Source organism: Artibeus jamaicensis, unplaced genomic scaffold (genome assembly GCF_021234435.1).
Source record: "Artibeus jamaicensis isolate MK-2021 breed Jamaican fruit bat unplaced genomic scaffold, CSHL_Jam_final contig_332, whole genome shotgun sequence".
Taxonomy (NCBI): domain Eukaryota; kingdom Metazoa; phylum Chordata; class Mammalia; order Chiroptera; family Phyllostomidae; genus Artibeus; species Artibeus jamaicensis.
The window spans coordinates 19,910,935-19,937,441 of NW_026521788.1; the positions used below are offsets into that span (position 1 = coordinate 19,910,935).

General features: G+C 36.6%; 1 protein-coding gene across 6 annotated transcripts in view; it reads right to left on the reverse strand.

The window, feature by feature from the left end:
- The window catches only part of CTNNA3 (catenin alpha 3), a 1,563,160-nt gene that overhangs the window by 1,503,194 nt on the left and 33,459 nt on the right, over positions 1 to 26,507 (reverse strand). The window contains exon 1 of one of the 6 annotated variants that reach the window (XM_053663826.1): positions 9,032 to 9,129. The exons of the other annotated variants lie outside the window; for them this stretch is intronic. The gene's annotated coding sequence lies outside the window, so the exon portion shown is untranslated. Of the gene's footprint in view, positions 1 to 9,031; positions 9,130 to 26,507 lie in introns of those variants that run through there. 6 annotated transcript variants of the gene reach the window in all.

Below are 26,507 nucleotides of genomic sequence, written 5' to 3' on the forward strand. Positions count from 1 at the left end.
AACTGCAGCTAGGGAGAAAGGACAGCAATGTCCCATAATTATTCAGTGTAGCAATGCCTTTCAACTTAATTTTGTAAAAATCATATAAAAATTATACCAGAATCTAGACTCTATGAGATCCCATCTCATATAAGCCCAGCATGAAAGCCAAAGAACTAAATTAGTCCAACTGAAATCCAAGAAGATAATATAATATTTGAGACTTCAGAGAAGCTTTTATTAAATCACTCAGAACAAGAATAACCTTCAGCTATGAGGCATGAAGTTTAAGCAACAAGGGCAGAAGTAACATGCCCTTCATATACACCTTGAAAGTGACAGGGCCTTTCATTTCTGCAAGTCCATTTGGGCCTATGGGTCACTTCCATTCCATATTATTACAAGATAGCTCAAACATATATGAATTCTCTTAAGGTCTAGCATTTTTGAAAGGTAGTGAACAAAAAGAAAATGATAAAGAAAGTGGAGTTTCTGTCAACCTCAGTTGGAAGCCAGAAAACTCCTGTTTCTTCTTTGGTTAGCTAGAAATAAGTAAGAGCCTCCTCATCAGAATTTTAAAGAATGAAGCCAAAGTCTCTGAAAACACTAAATTCATTTTTCTATAAATATATTCCTACATTTGGGAAAACCCATAGTATGTAACTGTTTTGAGAACTTCAGCTTCTTCTCTGCCTCCTGGTTTTTCATTCTTCCATATTGCTTGAAATGTTTTTAAAGGTCTGCACTAGAATCTTTCAACCTGGCTCTCCAAGTTCACTATTTTAGCACGACTTTTTAAGTGTCTCCAGGAACTCTGGTGACACACCTATTAAGCCTATTTCTCATCCCATATGCTAATTATTCTCTAAATAGAAAATAAAAAACTTCTCCGGCTTTGAAACACCACTTCCATGCTTGTCCCCTACTCTTCTGACCATTCTTTCCCAGTGTCTTTTGCTGGTTCCTTTTTATCTACCGCCTTTGCTAAGTAGGGGCCTTGCCCCATGTACAATCTCTTATATACTGGCCACTCTTCACAATGCATTGTTTTCTCAGAGCAAGCTCGTCCTAGAGTTTCAATTTACAAGACAGCCTCCGATTCACAAAACTTTATCTACAGTTCAGACCTCTCACCTGAACTTCACAGCCCCAAATCCATTGCCCACTGGACCATCTCATAGGTACCTCAAAACTGAACTCATGATCTTTTCCCCAAAACCTGTTGCTGCCATCTTCAGTTCTAATCTAAATTAATGACATCACCATCTAGCTAGGCACCCAACCCAGCAATTTGAATATCATCCTAGAATATTTTCTTTTACTCTGCCTCTCTCTTCACCTCAGATGAGTGGAAAAATCACATTGCTTCTGCCCCTTTAACTCCTCTCATATAGGCATTTCTTATACTTCCCTACTGCGACTTCCTTAGTTCGGACCCTCATTAGACTTACTTAGTCTGTAACGGTCTCCCTCCTTTTAGTTTTTCTCTCCTCCAATTCATTCTTCAAACTATTCCCAAAGTCAGCTGTCTAATAAGATCATGTTACACTAATCCGCTACTTAAAATACTTAATGATTCTCCATTCTGACACAATAAATTCAGGCTCCACTAAATGAGTCGAGGCAATTTGTTCTGTCCCATCTCTCCGGCTATTTCTCTCTTTAACCCACCTCTGCCCATGCTAAAGAATTTGAAGTTCTCCGAATGGACCATAGAGTTTCAAGCCCCTAACCTTTAATTCACTCTGTTCTCTCCGCCCAAGTGCCGTTACCCACTAACCACTTGACAAGTACCTGCTCATCTATCCAGCTTCAATGCAAATACTCTTTACTCTTAACACAAACACATGAGCATGGTAGAAGTAAACAATACTTCCTTATCTCTGTACCCTGTACAGATCTCTAAGAGAATCATCATTGTCATCCTTCCTAGGATTTCTTATAATATATGGTAGAGTCCACACGTGTTTCAGTCACTTCCTTCCACCAAAACTAATCAAAGACAAAAAAGATTAAAATAAAGACCACTATCTTCAAGGAAACTTGTCATTACACCAAACTACAAACAAAGAAATACAGTGATATCTTGATCAAATTTTTTTAATATTTTATTTATTTATTTTTCGAGAGAGGAGAAGGGAAGGAGAAAGAGTGGGAGAGAAATATCAATATATAGTTGCCTCTCGTGTGTCCCCTGCTGGGAACTGGCCTGCAACCCAGGCATGTACCCTGACTGGGAATCAAACCGCGATACTCTGGTTCACAGGCCCACACTCAATCCACTGAGCTACGCCAGCCAGGGCTTGATCAAGCTTTTTAAAGGAGCATTAAAGCCTATACACACCTCATCTGGAAATAATTTTCTCTAAAAGTGCCACAAACCTCAAATTGCTGCCCAGGTGTTCTCAGGTTAGCATATTAACATGTAAGGCGATAGGTACAGGAACCAAAGAGAGATATCTGTATAAAGATCCAGTTTGAGACTATAGAGTCACAAAAGTGGTAGGGTAGAATTAGCATGATGATGTGCCATTTTTATCTGACAGAACCTATGTAGCCAAGGAAACCACTAGAGATCAAGCAGAGTGAAGGAAAGAAGGGATGATAAATCAAGTTCACATAAACATGCACACAGACACACACACACATATATATAATATGCTCTTTCTTTTAAAAAGAATGGAAAAGTTACAAGGTTAAAAGGGGAGAAATAAAATGTCATAATATAATTAAAAACCAAGACAGAAGAACTCGATAAACAAATAGAAGCAAAAAAAATAAAACATTATGAAGATACATTAGACAAGTATCCAATACACAAATACTTGGGGACGTGGTGGACAGACTAGCAAAATCACACATCAGACAAGACAGAAAAGTCAAAAAATCCCCTTTCCTCATCTTTCACAGCAAGGAGTCATTAGACATTATTTAAAGAGTATAAATTAAAATGATTTCTCATTCATGGAAAAAATATATAAATAGCTCCTAAGTATGTAAAAAGCTGCCAACCTCATTTATAAGAGAAATTGAATATACAGTAAGATACGATTTCTCATCTTTTGAATTGGCAAATATCCAAAATTTTTGATAAAATTCTGTTAGTAAGGCTGTAGAGGCTCAAACAACATCATGCATTGCTTATGAATATGCAAAACATCCTTATACAGGGTAAATTTACAATATATATGTGTATACGTACATGTTTATGTATGCATTTATGCTTTGACCTATCAATCTCACTTCTAGAAATCTACTTCAAATATAAACTGACAAAAATAAAAAGTGATGCGTGCCCAAGGCAATTCATTGCAGCAATTAAAAAAAAAAGAAGAAGAAAAAAGGGTCTTGGCCAGGAAGCTCAGTTGGTTGGAGCACAGTCTATACACCAAAAAGTCTGTGAGTTTGATTCTTGGTCAGGACACAAACTTAGGTTGCAGGTTCGATCCCCAGTCAGGGTCATATGGGAGGCAACTGATAGATGTTTTTCTCTCACATCAATGTTTCTGTGTGTGTGTGTGTCTCTCTCTCTCTTTCTCTTCCCCACCCCCTCTCTCTGTCTCACTCTAAAATTAATAAACATAACCTCAAGTGAGGATTTTAGAGGAAGAAGGAGGACCAGGAGGAGGAAAAAGAAAGGAGGGAGGGGAAGGAGGGAGGGAAGGAAGGAAGAACAGAAAGGGAAACTATCACACATCCACACAAACGAGTAGAGAGGAGTAAGTTCTCTCTATGGGCTTATATGGAGTGATGTCTGAGTTAGGTTCTTTTGTTTTTTATTGTTGTTCAAGTATAGTTGTCTCCATTTTCCCACCACCACTTTCCCCTGCTGGACTCATATTTTTAAGTGAAAAAAGCAAGGTGCAGACCAGTATTTATAACATGCTACCTTTACATAAGAAAGATAATATTACAAAAATGTCTTCATCTTGCTTATATTTTTTTTGGAAGAAAAGTAAACTAATTTAAAATGGCTGTCTTTAGGAAGATGGAAAGAATAAAGTAGAGGAGACAAAGATGAATGCTATATTTCTCTGAATGTACCTCATTGTAGAGTTTGACTTTTGAACCATGTACATGTTTTCCATTAAAAACAACTCATAAATCAATCCCTAATAAGCAAAATCAAAATCAAGAGGAAATAAACCTTAACTATATTTCACATTAGCTTTGCAACCACACAGAAACAAATAATTTCGAGTGACTTCAAAACACAGTATTTTTACTTTAATCCCTAGAAAGTTATTCTCTAGGACACAATGACCATCAAAGTAACCTTAACTGCATTTATACTCTCATTCTACACACACACATGCACACACACTGAGATAAAAAATAATTATATTCATGTTACTAAGGAAATAAGATTTGAGCATAAAAAAGGAGACATAAAAAAGAAAAATGGAATATAAAATATATTTCTCTCTTCCTAAAAAAAATCAGTTTCCTAGCTCTGTTCACACATACATGCATATATGCACATACCGTATTTTGCCATGTATAATGTGCACCCACGTTTTTTGCCCAAACTTTCAAGAAGAAAATCTTTCATTTTTATTATTTTAATTCAATTATTTATTTATTTATATTTACATACTTGGTTTTTGTATTACAAAGAAATTTTAGCATTTATTTTTGAACATATTGTGGTACAAGAAACTTTATGTAACAGGTAATTACAAAACACGAGAACAGATACAAGTTACTTTAGGCACCACACATGCATAATGCACATCCTTGTTTTTCCCTCAAAAATTTGAGCAAAATGTACACATTACACATGGCAAAATATGGCATATAGAGTGGGGCAACAGTAGGTTTGCAATTGTTCATATGGAACATAATACAATCATTAACAAATAATAATACAGAGATAAAGTCTGTGTTTAACATTATAAACCTACTTTTGCACTACCTTGTATATATGTGTATGTATGAACATACATACATATATAAATATATAAGCAATAATGGCAACTTATTGCATAGACTGTATTCTCTAAATACTATTTCCCAGTAAAAAGAACTAGCCTTCTTAACGGAATGACTGGTTAAAGGTTTAGGGCAGAGAATAGACCAAATGATTCTGGGACATCTTTTCCTAGAAAGCAAGGCCCATTTGGGTTTTCTCAGAAGATTCAGGGGCCAATTTAAAGGGGTTCTCACTGGCCAAAAAATGGGAAAATTTGAATATCAAAAGAATAAAGAATGTAATTCACTAAAGCATATTTAAGATATAGAAATCCATTATTAGTTCAAAAGACAAAACCTCACTGATTTTCAAAGTGGCTGGGACACTCTTATTTTTTTGAAAATTAATAAATAATGGGATAAATAAACAAGTATTTTTCTGATTTTCAGGTATGAAATATATTTTAGAGTGATGGAATAGTAAAAATAGAAAGAGTTCTTCTTTATAGATTAATTCCAACCAGTAAAAACAAATAAAGTATTCTACAATGATAGAAATCACCATTTACAACCCCCACCAAAAAATAATAGATCTGGATAATAATCATCAATAAAGGCGAAAACCATCAGATGAATCATTAAGGGAACTTTAAGAATCAGGCTTACAAAGCCCGAACACAAAGATCAATCTTAACAATGCCAAAATGAGACAACCCAAACTACTCCTCCTGATGAGGCACAACTGGAAGTACACCACATCACCTACAGGTATCCACGAGAACTGAACCAAATCCAATAAAAACCAGTCTAAATATAACTAACAGAAAAATCAGAAATACTACACACTGCTCATGAAAATGAAAATAAGTATAGCCACTTCAGAAAACAGATTAGCAGTTTGCTGTAAAGTTAAAGATATACCCACCCTATGACTCAGCAATTCCACTCCTTAAAGAAATGAAAGCACATGTCCACATAGAGACCTATATGCAAATGTCCATGGTGATCTTACTCATAATAGAAACTGGAAACAACTCAAATTTCCATCAACAGGTGAATAAACAATTTTTTTATAAAATCATATTGCATATTACACAAGAAAAAGAATGAACTATTGATATAGACAATAAAATGAATACCTCTCAGAAGCATCACGCTAAGTGAAAGAGTCAGACAAAAGTACACACTGTATAATTCCATTACATAACATTCTTGAAAGGGCAAAAATATAAGGACAGAAAACAGATCAGTGGTTGCCAGCAAGGGATTAAGGGAATCGCTGGCCTCCAGAGGGCGCAAGAAACTTTTTGGATTGACGGAAATGCTCTATTTGATGATGGTGGCGGTTGCATGACCATATACCATTGTCAGGACTATTCAAACTCTAAACTTAAAAGGAGCGAACTTAATGTGTATAAAACTTTTCCTGGATAAATTTGACTTTTATTTAAAAATTTTTGTTACAGATATCATATGGTTTCCCTTATATGTGGAATCTAAAGAACAGTATAGATGAACAACAGGACAGAGGCAGACTCATAGCCACAGACAACAGACTGATGACTGCCTAAGGTGGAGGGGGTGGGGGCTGAGTGGAAAAAGTGAAGGGATTGAAAAGTACAGACTGATAGTTACAAAACAGTCATGGGGATGGAAAGTAAAGCATAGGAAATAGAGCCAATAATAGTGTAAAGACTATATATGGTGCCAGGTGGGTACTGGAAATATCTGGGAACACTCTGCAAAGTATAGAATTGTCTGACCACTGGGCTTTACATCTGAAAGTAATACAAAATAATATTGAATGTGAACTCTAATTGAAACAATATTTTTAAATGTTTTTAATTTTTTTTCTGTTCATCTCTTACCCTGGTAACATACAAAATACTTCCAGATTATTTCATTTACCATATAATGATAAATTTCCACTGTCCTTTGGCCTCTATAAGCTCTTTGAGTGGATCTCCTATTGGGATTCTCTAAACTAAAGCTTCCGAAAGTTAATTAGCTTTTTTTAAAAGCATCTTCGCCCCTCTAGTATATGACTCAGTTTAGTTTATTTGGTGTCTGAAATCTATTTAACTTCTTCATAACATTCCTCCCCAGGTTTCAAACCTGTGTGTATTGGTTATCCTCAATGTCATCACACGCATCGGGTACGTTATCTATTCAATTTATAATTTTTTTTCTGGTGAGAACTCTAAGTCAATCTGCATGTTATTTTACAGTATAAACCACAATAAAAGCTTTCAGAATTTTCTTTGATATTGTACTGCTGTTAAAAAATTATTTCTTATCAATCTTATTTTTAACAATAGACTAAAAAAGAACCAAGTGATTGTCCCTGAATCACCATGTTAATGTCTGAAGATACCACTGAAGATCCCTAGTAAAATTTTAACTACTACATTTTTGTCCTTTTTCAATACTATTGAGTGAAAGCACAGAGTTTCTAAGCTTGTTCACTTACATAAGATGGGTTTGATATCGTGCACAACTCTGGAGCCTAGAACAGTCAACACAGTAGTTGTTTTTTGAGTATCTGAGATCAATACACATTAAAAAGTCCTGCTTCGGAATTCCTTCCTCCTACCCAGTAACTATTTCCCAAGTAGATTGATCCAGTAATTTCAACCTAACAGAAGCCGGAATTCAAGTCAAATTTATCACTAGGTTGAAAGAATGAAAAAACAGTAGCTAATATTTACAACAATCTAGTAAGAAAAAAATAATGGTAAATATTGATAAACATACTTGTTTTGAACATCATCTTGATAATGTCCATTCTAATATGCAGGTATTTGACCTTATTTAGATAAATTCCTGTTGTTTCCAAAAGGCTAAGCATCTTTAGTGTTTCTTCTGAATTGAGTAATAGTCCAATTTTTTTTTTTTTGCTCCTAGAAAACTTAGAGCCACACTTGTGCGTACATAAATCAGTGTGTGGGTTTAAAGGGCAGCCGTTCTCTACTTTTTTTTTTCATCAAAACACAAGTGACATTTAAAATGTACTTAATATTCATTGTCCAACATATTCTCCTCACTCTGGAGACAGCTAGTTTGCATAAAATTTCCCCGTAAGATTTCTGTGGCTCCATATTTTCTCTCCCATCAATCCAATAATAATACATTAGTGGCATAAAAGCATAGTTGAAAACTGGTGGATTTTTGCCTTGTTCCTGGCTCTTGTTTTATAGCCTCAGACTTGTTTTTCTTTCCTCTTTCCCTCCATTTTTAATTTATCCTATCTTGAATTTCATGCAGCCTTGTAAGTCATCTTAAATCCTTTCTAGAACAAGGTAAGGAATAAATAAATAATCATTTCATGTATCTGCAAAACCAATCTCTTCTCATTTATCCTAGATAAAGCCTTAAAACTTTAACTCTTTGCTGCCTCTTAACTATTCTCTACCATATTACACATACAACTATTAAAATCCACAACTTCCTAGGTTTTGTTTTTTTGTTTTAATCAGTTCTCTGTTTAAAAATATTTAAGGCTGAATACCAAAAAAGTACAGGAAAAATATGTATACACAATTTAGAGACCCATAATAGAAATTAAATTTGCTGCACAAGCTTTATGTCTAAGAAATGTATACCTACCAGTGTCTAGCATAGTTACTCAAACAGAGTAACTCTAGCTATTACTCAAACTGAGTAATAGCTCAGTCACACAGTAGGATTTTTTAAGTGCTGTGATGTAAGACTACTATAGCTTGGGCTTTAGCATATGAGAATTTGTTTTAGCACTATTTTTAAAGCCACTAATAAATACTGCAAAAAGCAGAATTAAGTCTTTGCTCAACTGAGTCTGCCTAAGCAGTTGTGAAAGATAAAATTTTCAAGAGAATCAAATTTTTATCTAAATCTGAAATGCTGGTTAATCTACTCGGAAAAGTAGATATTTACAAAATTGGAGTTTTCATAAAGTACTTTAGAGTTTTTAGTGTTATGAAAAGGAAAATTAGTTACAAAAGTAATAAACACACAGCATAGTAGTTTCTATTCATCCCATTTGATAGAAATAATGTCCTTTCATTTCCCCAAAGTTATCTATCCAAAGCAACAGATAGTATATAATTATTAGGATTTGTCTTAGAGCAAAGTTTGATTTTAAAAAGTTTGCCACTTCACTCACCTACAGCTGGACAGAGTATTGCCCATATACAGATACTAACTCAATTGTTTAAGCAATTTCTTATGTTTAGAAATCAGTGCCACTATCATGGCTCACAATTTGGCTTATGCTGCATCTGTAAGCAAACAGCCTGACAAGCACCCTAGTGTATTTCAGGATGACTGACAGGACACAGTGGCTCAAGCAGGAAGGGGGGATGGGTGCCCTTAAAGCAACACAGCCAGTGAAACGCAACATCAAACAGTAGGACCAGACTTGAAATTACATTTTTCAAATTTGCAATAAAATAGTGACATATTGTCCAGTATGCACTTTTAAACATAAGCTTTGTGCATTATGTGCCCAAAACATTTTAAATTCCAAAATGGCTTTAAGAATTTTTTTTGCTTTAAGAATTTTAAGAGTAAAAAGAAAACATTTTAAAAACAGGCATGAAATGTGTTATTTCCCTGAACTTATCAAACATCTAAATTACTTAAAAATACTCTAATTATTTTTATCATAAATTAAGTCAGGGTGCCCAGAAAAAAAAAAAAAACAGTTCTTATCTCACCTCTACATATTCTACATATTTGCCAATTACTTTTACAACAGTAATTTAACTGATGACAGTAATTTAAACATCTTAAATTAAACAGAGTTGTTATCAAAGATAAGGGCAGATCCATGCACTTTTCCCCCTGCTGTGTTCCTCCCCTACGGTCTACATCATGGTTCAAAATAGATCAAAAGATTGGGAATTTTAATTATGGGTATTTCCACATTAGTTTCACTTCAAAAATTATTTAAGTGATACCTTGGCTTCATTCTTCACATGTATAATTTTTCTGACATTATTTCACAATAAGCCTCTCAATCATTTCATTCAGTAATCAGCTCTATTAAAAAAGTACAATAAAAGCCACTGGTTTTCAAACACAATCCCACATTTAGCCAGCAGGGGGTATCATTTGATTCTAAAAGCCCACAGTATTATATCCACTGACGTATTTCATTTTTTTATGGATGACATTTATTTGTAAACTTAAACTAGGAACTGGAACACACCATTTCAACTTTCTTTATTAAATGTGTTTAGTAGTATTTTATTTTTCCCCTATAAGTCTGACTTATAGAGCCCATACTAGTATTTAATAGTTTTCTGTGACAAAGCCTACCATTATTGCTCCATCAGCTCATCAGATGCATCCCCACTACGGTGAAAGAAAAGCACTAGATGCCTAAGAAGCAGCAGATTTGGGTTTAATCATTAGCATGACTTTCCACAATGCCAGATTTTTTTGGAACAAGAAAGACAAACAAAAACCCTGCAAAGATTCCAAGCCTCATTAGACAAACCAAAACACATTCCACAAAAAATAGAACCACACTAAAAAAATAATAATTTCTCCTCAAAATTATATATAAAATTTGCAAATTATTTAATATTTTTAGTTGCCCTGTTCAATATTTGCTCATTGCTATTACACATTAGGGTAATTTTAGAAGATATGTTTCCTGTTATCACATCATTATTATATTTCTCATAAGTATGCAATATTATGACTAACGAAGTCCTTATACAAGCTACAAACTCTTTATTTTACAACTTCAGTTTGGAAAAGCATGAGCAATTGAGTTGGCTGGTTTACTCTAAAAAACAATTTTACCATGTGATTAGCTAAAATCATTAACAATCACAAATATATCTTGACTGAAGATAAAAATGTCCTACCCTTCTCGGACGCTATTACCACAAACATCAGGTTTACTCTGTTAACCACATAAAAATTAATAAACCAAAAAGCTTAAAAAGTGATCCATCTTTTCATGTTCCCAGAATTGCCATTAATGACATATCCTTTATGCTGAAGGATTAACTTTTCCAAAGAGGAAAGGAATAACAATTTTCTTCCTCAATTGTGACTCAAAATAGTTATAATTTGTTTACCTTAGAAAAAGAATCCTATTTCTGATAGTGAAAGCAAGGTTTGGGTTCTTCACGCCATAAAATCATTTTTAATACCTGAATGTGGCAGTTTCTTTCCTCATAAAATAACTAATGTAGCCATGTAAATACTATATATTACATTTGGACATAAAGCATAACGTCTCTTCAAACTTGTTATTGATTCTTTCAAGAAATTTTTATTATTAATTTTCTAAACTGATATATTCCCTAAGATAAAAGAGATACTTAGAATTATTTCTTAAATGAACTCATTAGGTAAGTGTCTAAAAGAAAACAGAAAAATCACATTCCTCCAGTAAATTGCTTATCCTTTTTGTCAATCTTCCACACATTTTGGAGTATACAGATAACTTTTTTTTGGTTTTCACTTAACCACATAATTCCACTTTACTTTCTAATTCTGAATTTGGTTCCTGACACAGGCTTTCCTAACTGTCTCATTCAGTGATCTTTAATTTATCCAAATACCTTAAGAACCTACATCTAAAGGCAAATATGGTCTCAATTCTATTCATGACTAAGAAAACTTTTAAAACAATTCTGCTCCATGGGGGAGCAGAGATTAAATGACTAGTAATAGATACTATTTATTTAAAATAACCCTATTTTACTTTTAGCAACAATGTCTCCACATATCTGATGCTGTATCTGAATTTTCCACATATTTTTATATATTTAATTTTATCTTGAAAACAACTTATTTTTTCCCAAACTATTGTAATTGGCTTCTAACAGATTAATGTACACAGCAATGAGCAGGTCTAGAATAAGTTCTGACTCTGACATCATTAGGTATGTGAGTTGGATGTGTCAGTGACGTGTGCAAATGGGTTGTCTCCCATGGGCAACTGAAAATTCAGAATCCTAGAGTTTAGGAGAAACATCGAGTCTAAACATAGAGATGTTAGCTATGTATCTGTGCTACACCTTAAACCATGAGGCTAGATGAGCTCTCCCAAGGCTGGGAGTGGAGGGAGATAAGGCACCAAAGACAATAGTTTGCAAAACAATTACCATTTAGGGTAAGAAGAAAAGTGAAGGCGTAAAAAGAATAGGCAGAAACACAAGACAAACTTGGTTCAGATTCAGGCTCTTACTTTACACTGTTTGGACTTGCCCATGTTGACCCCCTTTCAACTGTTTTTCTCACTTTGTGAAATAAAGGTGCCATGAAGAGTAATTACTTATAAAATTACCCATAGAATCTAATGAAGTGCTGATTACAGTGCTAAATAATTCATAATCAATTACTGTTATCTTGTGGGAAGATAATTTTCTCTTCCTGAAATTCTACTTTTCCAAACCAAATGCCATTGAATTTCCAAAAGCTGCTATGAGAGATATCAAACGAATTGTTCATCTGATTAAAAATGGATAAAGACTCATTAAGTTTACTCATTTTTATTTGGCAAATTGAATCCATTTCACCAAGGAAAGTCACCAATCCCAGCTATGATAATAACATAATTAAGTAACAAGGAGACATGGTCCTAAAATGGAAGAGTTTACAAGCAGCTTCCAAAATTGTTAACAAATGCTTAACAGAGACAAGATACAACACATATTAATAAAGTGTGTTGGTTGTGGAATGGTTAAAGGATAGAATACAGAAATAAAAGCAAAAGAATGACAATAAGTAAAAATAGAAACCTCCGGCATCTTATTCCCACATTAGACTTATGGAGTGGTGCCAACTTGCTTCATTCCAAAGCAAAGAGCCAGTCAGTAGCTGAGGCTACATTAGAGAGAGGAAGGAAATCCTTTCTCCCCCTCTGTTTCCAAAGATAATAAAAGAAAACTATAGCGTGATGGATTTCACTACCAAGTAACCATGTTTATTTTACTCATGTCCCCACTGACTGTTCAAAAGTCAATCCTACTAATTTTGCATCATTGAGCAAAAGAAATATATGGATAAAAACAAAGAAAATTGATTTTGCAAAACTCATGTCTAATTTTTGAAAAAAATAACTGTTACAGTCACTAACTTTATACTACAACATCATTCCTGTCAAGCCACCAATTGTACTGAAAAGAATGAAACTCATCACAGAGTAAAGTAAAATAATTTAGCTCAGTCATTAACACAGTGAATCACATTTCTTCAACTCTAAATAACCCTGCTCAATGGCCTGAATAATCTGCACACACACTCCAAGCCATCCTGCTCTTTTTCTCCTAAGTCTTGAGTAGACAGAATTAGATTGACACCATCAATCATGCTCCTAGTTAAAGTTCAACTGATGGAACTAGTCTGTGAAAAGGCTGTTTTATTGTGTTTTTTGTTGTCACATTCTGTATCCCTCAGCCTCAATTCCTTTCCACTCCTCCCTCCCCATAGGCATCCGCTCTATAGTTGTCAATGGGAGCCTTTCTAATCAACTTCACATAGTTGTTTTTACATATGATATATATATATATATATATATATATATATATATATATATATATATATATATATATTATATCTTTAAAATGATATATATAGCTTTGTGTGTGTGTATTTTTAAATTTACACAAACAGTATCACATTGCCCATCTCTCTCTCCACCCTCCCCACCCCCCTACCCCCACCACACGATGTTTTAGTGGTCTATCTACCTAGAACTATATACATGTGGTAAACACCACAGGTTAGCTCACACAACACATAGGCCCAGCTTTGCTCCCTTGCCTTTCACTGCTCTGGAAGCAAGATGCTAGTTTTCCCAGCGTTTTTTGCAACTCTGATTGACATGTGACAGAATTCTGGCCAATGAGATGTCAATGGAAGCCCTCTGAGGAGGGTTCTAGCAAAACTTTTACTTTCCTTACACAAAGGGAGTTACAATACTGCCATGGCCCTTGGCCCTTCCTTCTGCTATCTGTGGTACGACGGGGGCACATAAAAGCAGTTGTGCTGCAAAGCCGAGGGGAAAGACGACAGAGCAGAACTATAGTACGAGCTTGGGTTTTTGATGCCATCGGCTCTGACTTCCTACCTCCAGGCTTCTTGCTGAGAAAAATGAGTTCCTGACTAATAAAATCGATTTAGTTTGTTCTTTATTTTCCATTTGCATCATTCTAATGATGCATTTACAATTTCCAAGAATAGCTACGCAGTATCCAACTCTTTGCTATGTGAAACAAGGCTGTAATATTCTCACGTGTGTCTCTTTGTGTACCTGTACAAGAGTCCCTCTGTAGGCTGAATTGTGTCCTCCTCAAAATTCGTGTCTGTAGTCTTAATCCCCTGTACCTCAGAATGTATCTTATTTGGAAACAGGGCCTTTAAAGATGTGATTAAGTTAAAATGGAGCCATTAGGGTAGGCGCCAATCCACTATGATCGGTGTCCTTATAAGACGAGATGAGGACACGAACACACACAGAGAAACAGCCACATTAAGATGCAGCAAGAAGGGGGCCATTTGCAAGCCAGAGACAGAAAACAAACCTGCCAATACCTCGATCTTCAATTCCTAGCACTGCAGCTGTAAGAAAATAAATTTCTGTTTTAGCCACCCAGTCTGTGGTATTTGTTATGACAACCCTAGCAACTAATAAAATTCAGAAGTAGAATTTGTGGGTCAGAATGCATGTGAATATATAATTTCAATAATCACTACCACATTGGTCTCCAAAATAATACTACCAGCAGAGCATGTGAACTCACATGTCCCCATCTCCTCACCAGCTCAGAGATACTGTATGACATTTCGACTTATGCCAGCGTGGAAGGTGCCCAGTGTGTCTCACTGTTGTTTTAATTTGCATTGTAGATCACCAAGGTAATTGATGATGTAATCTAGGTTGACTGGCCAGACACTCAACTATCATTTCTGTGAATCCTTTACCCGCATTTTTACCCATTTTTCTCTTATGTTGCCTGTTTTTTCTTACTGATTAACAGGAATTTCATATATATTCTAGATAAAAATCTTTTGTCAGTAATATTTCTTGAAAATATCCTCTCCCTGCTTGATACGTCTCTCTCTGTATCCCTAAACGTTTCCCCATCTGTATATAAAAGTTCCTTTTTCTTCATATCCTTACAGATAGTAGGTTATTGCCAGATATTAATTTTTACCAATCTAATAGGTATAGGATATCTCATCATTGTTTTAATCTATATTGACCAGATAACTAACCAGTGAAGCAAACTAAACATGTTTTTATTTATTGATAATTCCAATTTTCTCTTCTGTAAATTACCTTTTCACTTATTATTGGCACACATCCTCTTGTGTTGTTCTTTTCCCTATTAATTTTTAGGAGTTCTTTATAAAATCTTATATGGAATTATGTGTTTCTTTTACTTTTTAAATTATATTTATTGGGGTGACATTGGTTAATAAAATTATACAGGCTTCAGGGGTACAATCTACAACACATCATTTGTATACTGTATTGTGTGGTCACTACCCCAAGTTGAAATCATTTGTGATGAATAGTCTACTAGTTCACTATTTCCACAATAATGCTACATAACAAACTACCCTAAAACTTAGTGGTATAAAACATTTACTATCTCCTGTGCATTTTCAGGTTAGCTGGTGGTTGGCTAATCCAGGCTGGGACCAGCTGGACTTACTCCAACCTGGAGTTGTGGAACCCAGATCTGCTCTGCACATTTCTCATCCTTCTTGGACAACTAGTCCATTAGGAGCATGTTCTTCCCACAAGATCAGCAGAAATACAAGAAGGACAAGTAGAAAGACACAGTGCCTCTTACAATACAAGCTCCAAACTGTCACTCTGCTTCCTCTTTCCACTTTCTAATGGGAAAGCAAGTCATGTGGTCAAGTCTAATACTAATGGGGTGGTTCTCTGGGAAGAACCACAAAGTCATGCAGCAAAAAGCATGGAGGCAGGAAGGGTCAAAAATGGTACCTTTCTTCACAAAGAAAGATTTTATATTAATGTATTAAATATTTCAATCTTTTACTTCATGACTTATGTTTTGGGGTTATATTTGAGAAATTATATCCTACCCTAAAATCATAAATACATTCTCCTATATATTTCCCAGAAGAATGCGACCATTAGGATCAACACCCAAAATATTTTAAATTAGCATATGCATAAATGCAAGATTATGTGATACAGAGGCCAATCACCAAAGTTAAACAAGTAATAAAAGTTAAAAATAATTACTCAAGGACTACTTATTACAGGTGAATTGTTGAGCTGCGTCTTTTAGAAGTATTAATGGATATAGGCTAACAAAGAAGAAAAAGATGCAGGTATCATAAAGAATCACAAAACTTGATATTTTTTTCATAACAAATCTTGATTGATCTAAGCTATGTATTCAAAACTGCAAAACAAAAGACCATAGAAAAACATATACAGTCTTCTCAGATAGTGGCATCTTATGGAGGGAAAAAAGAAGCTTTTACACAACTTAATAATAAAATATGTTATAATGTAAAATTTGTAAAATATATGTTTATATGTTATAATGGGAGAATCTACTTCAATAGTTTTGAGTAAAAATGAGGTCCAACCTATTCATTTTTTATATTAAAACCACTTCCCAGTTGCCATACTTGCAGGGAGTCTAGTGTCTCTCTTGTCCCCCTATTGTTCAAGAACTGGAGAACCTGATTACCACATAAGTGGGCCCTGTTGACAGCTGCTGGCACTCCACTAGTGGCAGAGTGCACCCAAGAAAACTGACCACCTTGCGGCCCTGTGTGACCTCTTCCTGGCGCACTCCCACCTTTGCTGCTGCGGATCCAGACAGCAGCACAGCGATCCTTGAAAACAGAAGCAGCCTGCCTCCTCACAGGTATGGCATGGCACACACACCTACAGCTCTTCAGTTTACCAAGCCTGGTGGCTGAGCCAGGGGAGCTTTCGGGCTCCTGTCACTAGCCCCAAACAGCCTCTCCCATCAGTAAAACAGACCAGCCACAACTAGGCTATGTTTAAGGGCCTTTGATGTTCTTGCTTTCCAGGTCTTTTCTCAATCAGGACCAGTTCAATGCACACACACACACACACACACACACACACACACACACACAAATTTTCTAATAATAAATACAAGTAAAAGGACAGAGTCCAGGTCTTTGTTCTGTTCTTCTCTGAAGACTTCCAGATGTTTTACAAATTTCCTCTAATCCTCACAGTGTTCACCAGCCCAGCAGGTGAAGGAAGACTGAGAAGGGCCACCCTTATCAAATCAGAAAAAGACCCTGTTACACCAAAATCTGAGACACAGAAGGATAAAGACCTCAATAATGACTTTCAAACCCTGGGGAGAATTTTTTCTTACCTATGGTCACCAGATAAAATACAGAGTGCCCAACCAAGTTAACTTAAAATTTTAGATACACAATGAATAATTTTCTGGCATGAGTATGTACTAAGCAACAATGGGACATACTTATACTAAAAAATAAAACAAAACAAAACACCAAGAAAAAAATAACTATTGATTGCTTACCTAAAATCAAACCTATCTGTATGTCTTATATTTTTATTTGCTAAATCTGGCCACTTTACCTTATCTACCTCATGAATGGGATAAACTGGGGGAAGGGAGCTAGAACTCCCTTGTGACAAATTTAAAGCAGCCACAATGCCAGATCCTTACATTCATGTATCCTGACATCCTATCAGAGACTTGAGGTTGACAGAGACTTGAGGTTAACAGAGCCAAACAAAACACCAGCTCTTACCCCCTTACTGCCCTGGAGCTGTTTTTTAAATACCCAGAGGTGTCTCCTGGCCACCTCCCAGCACCCCATTTCTAACTACAACTAGTTGGAAGATATTTGCTCCCAGAAATCTAACACAGGATAAAAGGGGACAAGGGAAGAATCGCATATATACTATGCCCTGGAATATGAGAGCCCCAATGGTCTGGGCAGACATAAGAAAAACACTGAAAGAAGGGTACTCTAGAGATTTTATGCATTTGTTATAGAAAAATGAATCTGAATGGCCTCTAGTTATCGAGGATTAAACTCACCTCCAAGCAGAAGACAAATAGTAGAGACAGAAAAATAGCTTCCCCAATGGATATGTACCTCCTGTGGCCCAGCAACGCAGCATGATGCTTGCCCTCCACTTTGAGACTGGAGTCGGAGATGCTGCGGTTCCAAAGTTGACAGTGATGGAGCTCAAAGGCAATAGGCACATGACACTTAGGACTAAACTAGAACAGAACAAATATCTAGTCTTTCAAAGAAATTAGTAAATAGAAAAACCCAAAATTTAAAACTATAACATAAAGGAGGAAGACAATGTCTTAAAAATGCAAGAGGAAATTATCCTCAAGACAAAAGAAAATTTAGAATACATCTACTCTGTGTTCTCCGTGAAATACTCAAACATAAATTCTAGAAAAGAAGTGATACAAAGAATAATAAAATAAAAAGAAAGTTTACTGAAGTAAGAAGTCCAAATAAAACTTGGCAAAGATTTAAAAGTAAAAAAATACAACAAAGCCAAAATGACAATAAAATTAATTAAAATCTGAATTAGAGAATCATTCCTCTCCGTTATCTTCTGTCTCTATCAACAACTTCATTATTCAGAGAGCAAAGAAGCAAAGGTTGGAACTGCTATCCTGGGCTTAATTCCTACCAACAAAGAGGAATATGTTAGTGAAGTGAAAGTGACAGGAACCTTGGGAAAAATTGCGCATATCACCTTAGAGTTCATTACAAGCCAAGGGAAAAAATGCAAAGCAAAGTAAGACAAGTATCTTAGATTGCTTAGCAGTTCAGAGAAAATATAAGAATGTCTCAGAGCCTGAGATTCTGAAATGAAAACTAGGACAAAAAATAAAACCCACTACTGCAATCACAAATGATGAAAAATGGGAGAGAACACGTGCAAATATAACTCAGCGCGGCATACAAGGAGCTTTCTAAAGAGCTGAGATTTTTAAAGGGCACACAGGAGTACTTAATAGAAGGAAGGAGGTAAAGGGAAGGATGCACACATCAGTGTAGTACTGACTGACCTACTAGAAGAGTGGACTCAACCTAAGATGAGCAAAGACTTGTAAAAAACACTCAAAACAATACAAAAACTTTTCGATTATTTTTGAGGAAGAAAAGACAAGTATAACCTCTCTCCTCCTCTCCCAAGCAGATTTCCTGATGTTGGCAAGTAACAGAGAGAAAGCGAAATGACAATATTTTGAGCTTCCATCTTGGCTACAAAGGAGAATGCTCTTTAAAATGGAAAAACTGGGTCCACAACCTTGAGAAGACTGAGAAACAAGATGAGAAAAGATAGTGAAGGAATGTCTAATTGTTCAGATCAATGTCCACTTCCAGAAACATTCTATTACACCAAGTTTCCTCATTCTCAAGACTATTGATATTTTCGGCTGGATAATTCTTTGTTGTGGAGGACTGTCTGTGTGTTGCAGGAGGTTCAGCAACATGCCTGGCCTCTAACCACTAAATGCTGGGAGAACCAGCCTCCCAGTTGTGACAATTACAAATGCTTCCAGAGACAGCCAAATGTCCCCTAGGGAGTAACAGCCCCCTGGGCTGAGAACCACAATATTACAGAGCAGTAAAAAACAGGCATGCATCATCATGGAATTACTGTTTGCATCTTTGAGTAATCACAGCAGTGGGAACTGACAAATGTTGTCTCATATATCAAAATGGTAGCTACTGAAAATTAAAACCAGTAAATTTGATGTTGATACCCAGAAAATTTTAATATAGGATCAAAATATAATTAATTAGAAAAGAGAACAGTGATCTCATCGTATCTTGATATAGTTCCATTAACAGCCATTCTCACTAAACTAATTTAACGTTGTTCTCTTCCTCCTTTTTCAGGATCATCACAAAAGAGGATAAACTGATTCCACTAAAACATTTTTCAAATCTTTTATGAAATCTTCTTGGGCAATATGAAGATATGTGGCCTCTCTCCTACACTGCTGATCTGAGCATATTCCTTGGAAGTCACTCTGGCAATAACCAGACAGTTTTATATGCACTAATTTTTATACTAAGCGATGCCACTTTTAGGAATGTGAACCTGTGTACAAATATGCATGCCAAGTATTGCAATATTGTAACAAAAAGCTAGAAATAACCTAAATGTGCATTAAGTGGGGACTAGTTAATTAATTGTCACATATTCTTTCATTGCTGGGACTTTGTGACCAGGGGGTCAGGAAAACCTTAAGAAATCTATAAAATTCAACTGGATGGCACTTGCCTAGCAGTAGGGAAGACATTCAAAAAACCTAATGACCAGCATAGTTCAGTCAGGCCCCAGCCAATCAGAGCTTAGCCTGGAGCTGAGTCTTGGAAGGACCCTGTTGTACCAGGTGTTCACCCTCTAGTTTCTCGGTCTAGGGGCTCCCCAGCAGAGACCACATAGAGGAAGGCCATTGGAGAATTTCAGACCTAACCAACAGAGACAAACATTAAAATATTGAGGAATAGCATACAGCAACAAATTAGCTAAATTCAAGCAAATGGCAGGTATGGAAAGAGTGAAGTAAATCTATATGTGCTGATACAGAATGATACATTAACTTTTTTTTCATTTACAACAGAAACTGTTAGCAGTTGCCATGTGGGAAGAGGATCAAGAAACTGAGGGCGAAGGAGAAGGAGACTTATTTTCATCGTACACTCTTTGCGGCAGATGCTATAAATTTGCCAACACCCCTTCCAGCCCTGGCCCACCTCTCCTCCTCCAGATTTCACCAAGCAAACACAGCTTGGGTGATATTTTAAAAGGTCACAGCCATGGGAAAGCTGTGGCAGGGCTTCCATGCCCAGCTCAAGAGCCTAGAATGGTAGAAGCTAGTATATGTGCGGAACTGTCTCTCAGGTACAGCTGGACATTTTTCCCAGCTGCATCATCTTTGGCTGTTTCTCTGGCTCTCCTAGAGAACCTATGAGCTCTCTAATGTTATCATATCATTTATGAAACTTTCTGCAGAACCTTGACTGCAAGCAAGGGCCCTGGCTAAGGCTACCTTTGTTAAAATAAAAATAAATGTGCATGTATATATTTTTAAGTTTAAAAGTTAATTTAAAAAAAATACATCTGGCTGGATGGTGATACTGTTCGGGGAGGACACACCTGGTTGAAGAAGCATTATCTGAAAGAGCCAGCCTAGAGATCTAGGCCCCAAAATTCCATCTGAATATCAGGTGTTTCAACTACCAGACAAAATGTTATACTAAAACTCATCTAGAGATAAAATTATAATTATGGCTAGGAAAATCTTGAAGGGGCAGAAAAGGAGAAGGAATAATCCTTTCGGAACCATTAGAAATCAAGCTGAATGGAAGTCCTACAATATGGAATTAAAGAAGGAACTATGAGACTGGTAAGAGGGACAGAGACACAGACTGGGCTGGTCCTAGACCCATCTGTGGCAGATAAAAATAGAGAGGTGTATCTCAGGAGAGAAGAGTCCCAGCCCCACACCAGGACCCCTAGCCCAGGGTTCCAGTGCCAGGAAGATAAGTCTCCATAACTTATGGCTGTAAAAACCAGTGGGGATTGAGACGGTGGAAGACAGAAACTGCTGGAGTCCCTGGCAGTTTCTCTTAAAGGGCCCACACACAGACTTACTTAGACTCACTCCCTCTGAACTCTAGCATTGGGGCAGCAGATTGAAATGCATCAGAGACATACCAGAAGGAACTGAATTGTCCAGCATCAGGGCGAGAACTGGGAGGAAGTTTTCTCCCAGACATAAGTGCTAGCAGAGGTCATTATTCTTTTCTGACCCTACCCCAACACAGCCACAGAGCCACAGAGCCAGCAGGAGGGCGCCATATCTGAGACCCTATCAACCTGGCTCAGACTATTTGCCCCACTGTAGCATCCCCTAGGCCCTGCCCCACCCAACTTGCAGGCCCACCCAAGCTGTTTCTAGGGGCTTTTCCATACAAATGGCTTGTGTTGGCTCATGATTCAGACTTTCCTAAATTCTCTCAAACAAGCAGCATCAGGCTCGAACAAGCCCCATATTTCTTGTTAAGTTGCCCGTGGTCCAGCACTAACAGTAGCTAGCCTTAGTTCAAAACTTGACCTCATCTAGGTACCTCCAAGCCAAGCACAAGTAACAGCCATCTGAAGATTGCTTTGTAGCTTATGCTGTGTGACCCTGGATGAAACACAGGTGGTGGCTGACCTTGGACATGCCAACAGCAATTAAGGCTCAACTATAAGAGGAGGGTGTATGTAGGAGACCGTTCTGCATGGCATGGGCCCAGCTCCCACTGGGAAATGCACAGGACCCGTGCCCAAGGATAGGTTCTCCCATGGGCAATCAGGCCTGCAATGTGCCCAGGCCACTTTGAGTCTTGCTTTTTGCTAAAAACTCCCTCACCCAGTTTTGTGGCAAACATTTACTGCAAATAACTTTCTAAAATCCATGCTAAACCTTCCAAGGATGAGTGTAACTGGTTCAACCACTTTTGCCCTTTTCATTTGCAAATTTACTCTTCTGTGATGTGATTAGCAGCACTGGCTCCTTTGTTTTCTGTAAAAGGTAACCACCTAAAACAACCTGTGCATAGTCAATAAGGACCATCACGTAATGTGCTGAGAAACCCAATAAAGGCCAGTCACGGCAAGGGTCATGGCTTTTGCTTCCCTTGAGAGAAAAGCCACGCTGTCCCTTTTCCTCCACGGGACTCGGTAGTCTGTGTGAATGTCTCATTTCATCCATAATGATGCAGACACTGCTGGCCGGTGTCTGCATCAGGTGTACACAGCCCACACAGTGGGCACATCTCAAGTACCCAGCTTGGGTGATCAGGGAGGCTATGCCACTGGATCCTACAGAACACCTACTATATTAGGCCACACTACCAGGCCAGGGAGTCTTAGCAGCTCTACCTAATACCTGGAAACAAACACAAGGAGCCTGCTAAATTGAGGAGACAAAGAAACATGGTCCAAATGAAAGAAAAGAACAAAACTCCAGAAAAAGAACTAAACAAAATGGAGACAAGCAATCTATCAGAGGCAGAATTCAAAACACTGGTTATAAGGATGCTCAAGGAATTTAGCAAGGACCTCAACAGCATAAAAATAATCCAGTCAGAAATGAAGGACACACAAATTAAAATAAAGAACAATTTACAGGGACTCAACAGTAGAGCGTGTGAGGACAAGAATCAAATCAGCAAACTGGAACATAAGGAAGCAAAAAATACCAATCAGAATGGAAAAAAAAAAAAAAAGAATCCAAAAAATGAGGCTAGTGTAAGAGGCCTCTAGGACAACTTCATGCATACAATGTTTGCAACATGGGGATGCCAAAAGGAGAAGAGAGAGAGCAAGAAATTAGAAACCTTTCTGAAAAAATCATGACAGAAAACTTCCCTAACCTGGTGAAGGAAATAGACATTCAAGCCCAAAAAGCTCAGAGAGTCCCCAAATAAGATGGACCCAAAGAGGCCCACACTAAGACACAACATAATTAAAATGCCAAATGTTAAATACAAAGAGAAAATCTTAAAAGCAGCATGAGAAAACAGATAGTTACTTACAAGGGACCTCCCATAAGACCATCATCTGATTTCTCAAAAGAAACTTTGTGGGTTAGAAGGTATTGGCAAGAAATATTCAGTGATGAAGAGCAAGGACCTACAATCAAGATTACTTACTCAGCAGAGCTATCATTTAGAATCAAAGGACAGATAGAGCTTCCCAGCAAAGAAAGAGCTAAAGGAGTTCATCATCACCAAACCATTATTATATGAAACATTAAAGGGACTTATTTAAGAAAAAGAAGAGCAAATTATGAACAATAAAATGGCAATAAATACATATCTATCAACAATTGAATATAAAAACAAAAACAAAATAAACAAACAGAACAGAAACAGAATCATAGATACAGAGAACATTTCAGTGGTTGCCAGATAGGAGAGGCTTTGGGAAGAAGGGCAAAAATGGTGAATGGATTAAGAAGTACAGATAGGTAGTTACAGAACAGCTATGGGGGTGTAAAGTACAGTATGGGAAATAGATTAGCCAGAGAACTTGCATGCATGGCCTACGGACATGGACAATGGTGTGGGGGGTTCTCTGAGGGAGTTGGGGGTGGGGGTTGGGTGGAGGAGGACAAAGTGGGATAATTGGGACAACTGTAATAGCATAATCAATAAAATATAACTTAAAATAAACAATATGGATTAGAGAAAAGTTAGATACAAGTATCACCAGAACAAGAGAGAAAGTTGAGAAACAGGCTCCAATCAAAATCTAGCTTATGGTAATGATAGCATTTCAAATTAACAGGAAAAAAAATGATTCTTAAATAAGTCATATTGGACCACCTAAATAAACATTTACAGAAAAAATTATAATAAAGTTGGTTTCCAGCCTCACTCCTTTGTTCAAAATCATTTCCAGATATAGCAAGGATTGTAAAATTCTGAAAGCATAAATGAATTTATGCATAACATCTTTATGTATGATAATTAAGGTAAAAAGTTCCTTTCTAAGTAAACACAAAATCCAGAAGCCATAAAGGTTTAAAAATTTAAGTACAAATTTATTATTTCTATGTAATTTAAATATTAAATATAAGAGTAAACAATAAATTGGGAGAAATACTTGCTACAGGTTAAACAGACAAGTTTAATTTGCTTAATTTACTATAAGAGAATTAATTGGAAAATGGACAAAAGTTATAAAAAGGCAATGTAAAAAATACCATGCACTAATAAATATAATATTTAGAAATTGTTTGACCGTATTCATAATTAATTGAATACAAATCAAAAAAGCAAGATAGTTTCACCTACCAGACTGACAAAAGTGAAAAATTTTGATAATTTGATCAGCGCAGGTAAGAGTTGGGGACACAAGCTCTCAACATACACTGTTAGTGGGAGTATAAACTGACATGAACTTCTTAAAGAAATATATAACAACAGTTCTCAAATTTTAAATTACATATACTATTTAACCCTTAAATATTTCCAATTAAAGGCAATACTTATTAAATTTTACTATGAACATTCCTTCTGATCCAAAAATTCTACTTCCATGAGTTTATCCTAAAGATACACTCCTAAAAGTACATTAAGACATATGAACAGGGATATTCATTACAACATAGCAACATGAAAAAAACAAACAAAAATACTGAAAACAGCAATCACATCTATCAATACAAAATGGGCTAAATAAGTTATGCTATGAACATCATAAAGTTGAAAAGAATGAGGTAGGTCTACAAGAATTGCCACAAATCTGAGGGCTGCCATTTTGGCAAGAGAGGAAGTGGCAGCGGCTTCTGTCGAGGGACAGCAGGTGGAGAGCTGCGGGTGCCCCTTTCCCCTGATCCCAGCCCCAGCCCCAGTGGAACACGAGTACAAGTGCATCCCACCACCATCTTCACCCTGGGGCTGTTGGCAGGAAAAAAAAGTTGCCACGAAATCTGTCGTAACTAAATACAACCGTCCTACATGGGAGAGAAATGGGGACACAAGATGCAGGTCAATATGTATAACATTAGATTATACCTTTTATTCTATTTTTTAAGATTTCATTTTTGATTTTTAGAAAAGAGGATGGGAGGGAGAAAGACAGGGAGAGATCAAGAAACATTGGTTGCCTCTCACACGCCCCCAACTGGGGACCTAGCCTGCAATACAGGTATGTGCCCTGACTGGGAATCAAACCAGCAACCCATTGGTTCGCTGTGCTCGTTATGTGCTTTTATGAACCAGTAACAGACTGAGAACTGTTGATCACATTTTGAACAGTACTAACATAAAGAAGGATCTAAAGTGCTCAAGTTCCACTATTTGAGGGTCTTTCTTTATCCTAAAGATTACCTTCTCCATCAGATCTTTTTCCCCAATGATGGAGAGACTTGAGGCATCATAAGCATATTCATTAGGATAATGAAAGGCAGGAAAAAGATGTGGAGGACTAGACGTACCGAATAAATCTGACCTAAATTTACAATTTTGCACGTAGGAACTCAAAATCACTTCTCAGACTCTGGAAGTTAGTGACGAAATGGGTGGCAGATTACTGGCTGTGTTCCAGGCAGCAATATGTAGTAACACAGCAATTAAGCACATGCAAATCAGGTGCAATAGCTAATAGTACTGTTCGCTTTCAAAAATTCTGTATTCTCGATTATCTGTCACTTTCCACTAGGTTTGTAACTTGGCTAAACTCAGGAGTTCCACTTCCACAGTACCATGTCATTTAAAATCCAGCATCTAAACAAAAATCATAAAATCATGCTTTTTGAGTCTGTAGACTAACATTCCCATGAGCCAATGACCCATAAATAAACACTATTTTAAGTCTTCATTACAAAGTACACAGTTTCTCTTCAGGCACGATTGGGCTGCCAACTTCTCTTTTTAATATTAATCCCTTCTATTCCAACAAAAATAGAGATTCAAGTAAACAAAAAAGAGAACTCCCATCTTTTCATAGCTATGGTCTTTCTCTAAGTATCACTGAAAAGTAAAACTCCACAATTTAAAAAAAATGAATACAGGCGAAATATATTCTTTAAGAATTCACAACCTTATACCTCAACTCACCT